This window comes from Rutidosis leptorrhynchoides, chromosome 4 (assembly GCF_046630445.1).
Source record: "Rutidosis leptorrhynchoides isolate AG116_Rl617_1_P2 chromosome 4, CSIRO_AGI_Rlap_v1, whole genome shotgun sequence".
In the NCBI taxonomy this organism is placed as follows: Eukaryota; Viridiplantae; Streptophyta; class Magnoliopsida; order Asterales; family Asteraceae; genus Rutidosis; species Rutidosis leptorrhynchoides.
Genome location: NC_092336.1, coordinates 413,910,333 through 413,914,038, shown reverse-complemented (window position 1 = coordinate 413,914,038; position 3,706 = coordinate 413,910,333).

The window sequence follows — 3,706 nt, the reverse complement described above, 5'->3', positions numbered from 1 at the left end:
CAATGAGTTATAAGTATATTTTGAAACTACTAACTTAAGTTTTCAAAACGATAACTATACGTAACATTCTTTGATATATATACTTATAACCTATAATGCTTATACATGTATCGTATATATAATGTATTTAATCACTTTTTAAGGACTTAAATACATAAAACAATATAAGTATATTCACAAAAGATAGCTATATTTGAATTCTCATTCCGTTTCCTCAAGATTTCTATACGTATATCTAGGGTATATGTACCGTATCATACCCAGCTTCGATATGTATTTACTATTGGTATATACACATCAAATCAACATCCTAATCAACATTATTACTGCCCTAGATATGAGGTAACTAGGATTTGTCAAGTAGCATGAATTATTAGTAAGAAAACAAAATTAGGAATCCTTTTCTTTCTTTATAAACTAAAAACGTTTTTATGAATGAACACCATTTCTTCACTCCATTTTCTCATACCTACACCCTCATTTCTCTCTCAAAATACTCCTAACTTCATACTTGATCATCTCCAAGCATTTTCCCCATCATTTAGCTTCAATTACAAGCCTTAAACACCATAAGAAAACTCTTTCAAGAACATATCAAAATAACCACCCATTTGAAGAAGTATACTTCCAACCTTTTGATCTAACTCCACCACTCTTTGATTCTAAGATTTTTTCTTATCTCTTACAGTAACTTTGTCCAATTAACTTGAGGTAGTAACCTTGTTCATAATCTTGTTCGATTCATAATTATATAGCTATCTTATTTTACGTTGTAAAATTTTAACAACAAGAACATAGTTTGAATGATTTCAAACTTGTTTGCAAACTAAATGGATCCTTCTAACTTAACTTTTAAAACACTTCAAGACCTATAATATATCATAATGATATGCTAACTTAACAAGATATAACTTGGTTTTACAAAGAACACCTTAAAAACTGAATCTACGTCGTCGGAGTGCAACCGGGGGCTGTTTTGGGTTGGATAATTAAAAACCATCTTGAACTTTGAATTGGAAGTTCATGTTCTGGAAAAATGATATTTATTATGAATATGTTAAAACATAAAAATTTCATGGTTTAACTCAAAGTGTAAGTATTTTTAGAAAAATGATCATTAAATGTTGTTTTTATGATGGAAAATGATCACTTTCATAAGTTTTACCAAAGTTTGACCTATAACCTGTGATTTCGAATACAAACTATGGTATTTTCAGTTCATATTCTTAAAATTTGACTCGATCCAAGGAAGTGGCAAGTTGAACCAACAAAAACGGAGTTGTAATGAAGAAACTACGACTAAAACAAGATTGGGTATCCGAAGCTAGTTTAGCTACGAAAATATTTGGAGATAAAGTAAATTAATCATATTTTTTTTAATTAATATGATATTTTATATATAATTACTTATGATTTGATTTTATATATTTCAGGACCACCCGTAAACAACACGAGAAGATTAATCATAAGACCTCATGATTGTACGCAACACGTCATTTGACAACACGGTACTTTATGTACGCAACACGTCATTTGACAACATGGTACCATGGGTCGAGATTAATTCTGATCAATACGAATATGATGGGGTCTTTATTTATTTTATTGAGCAGCTAATTGTGGACCAATAACATCGGACTGCTAACTACGGACTAAGAAAATATTAAAAGTATTATAAGTATATATATATATATATATATATATATATATATATATATATATATATATATATATATATATGTAACGATTACTTGAAAAGAAAATATGTTGATATATTATATATATATATATATATATATATATATATATATATATATATATATATATATATATATATATATATATATATGGTTACGTTCGTGATATCTATCGGAGACCAAGTCGAGTTAAATACCTTCAAGGCAAAAGTGAGTATATAGTCCCACTTTTAAACTCTAAATATTTCGGGATGAGAATACATGCATTTTATGATTTACGTTATGGACACAAGTGATAAAAAAATATATTCTACGTTGAGTTGTACCACTGGCATACTTCCCTGTAGCTTGGTAACTACTATTTACATGTGGTATTGTTAACGCGAATCCTGTTGATAGATCTATCGGGCCTGACAACCCCAACTGGACTGGACGACCAGTATTCAACGGTTGCACAGTACTTCATTTCGGTGACTACACTTGGTACAGTGTAGTGAGATTTCATAATAAAGGGAATATATGACGTTGATTAAATGTTAAGTATGGTTATCAAGTGCTCAACCACTTAGAATATTTTTATTAAAACGTTTATGTATATGAAATCTTGTGGTCTATATTTATAACGCTGCTAGCATTAAACCTATATCTCACCAACTTTATGTTGACGTTTAAAGCATGTTTATTCTCAGGTTTCTAGAAGTCTTCCGCTGTTTGAATATATGTTAGAGAAACCATGTGCATGGAGTCATACATGTTTTATTCGAGGAAGCATTGCATTCACAAAATCATCACCGTGTATTTATTTTGACTGCATTGTCAACAGAAGTATTCTTGTAAACTGTTATTTACGGTGATTGTCTATATGTCAGATGTCGAAAACATTGAATTTTAAATATTCATTTATGGTATATCTTTTCAAAAGAATGCAATGTTTATAAAACGTATCATATAGAGGTCAAATGCCTCGCGATGTAATCATATGTTATTGTATTCGTCCCTATGGATTGGGTCGGGTCATTTCACTTGTGATTTAGTGTTCTTGAGTGTGTATGTAAGTTGATTTTTGTTAAAAACCCCATTTTGGGTCAAAATGGGTCAAGTGGGTATTTTGGCTCAAATAAGCTTGATTTAACGTCAAACTATGTTTTGAGTCAAGTTTTGGTGAATCAAGTATGTAAATACCTGGTTTAGGTGTTAATTGGTGTTTTGAAAATATAATCACTAGCCGTTAGTGATTATGGGTATTTTTGTGAATTTTGTCAAAATGGGTAAATTGAATTGGGTCAAATTTGATGATGACACTAGTTTTGGTCAATTGGATGTTTAAACACTTGTGTTATGTGTTAAATGTTGTTTTTGGAAGTAAACACACGTGAGAAGTGGTTTTGAGTCAAAGCGATGTTTTAACAAGTCAAACATGGTCAAATGCAATATGGGTCAATATTGCACGTGTTATGGTTTTGGTGTAAATGACGGTTTGGAATGGCCACTACCTAAGTAGTAATCTAGTATCGGGACCTAGGTAGGTTTAATTGATATCAAGTATAATTTGGGCTAAATTGTACTTTGAAGAGTGGGTTTGAATTACCACCCGAAGCGGTAATTGAATTGTGTCCACTAAGTGTTAAATGGGCGGGTTTTGACGAGCAAGGTGAGATCCCTCGGCTAAGGAACGTGGGTGTCGGATTCTCTTTTAGAGAATTGTTATTTCTGTGTGTATTGTGCCTATGTGGTGATATAGGTGGTTACTTGCTCGGATTTGAGGACGGAGATCATGTTATACATGACTTGTGCGGACATTTCCAGGTGAGTGGAATAATTATACGTGTATGTATATAGTGTATTTATATGTGTGCTATGGTATGAACCACGGAGCCGGTAGTGCCATATCATGTGCGAGTGTGTTATGAAGTGAACCACGGAGCCGGTAGCATCATGGTACGTGTGTTGTAGTGTGAACCACGTAGCCGGTAGCACTATAGCACGAGTTGTTAAGGTGTGAACCACGG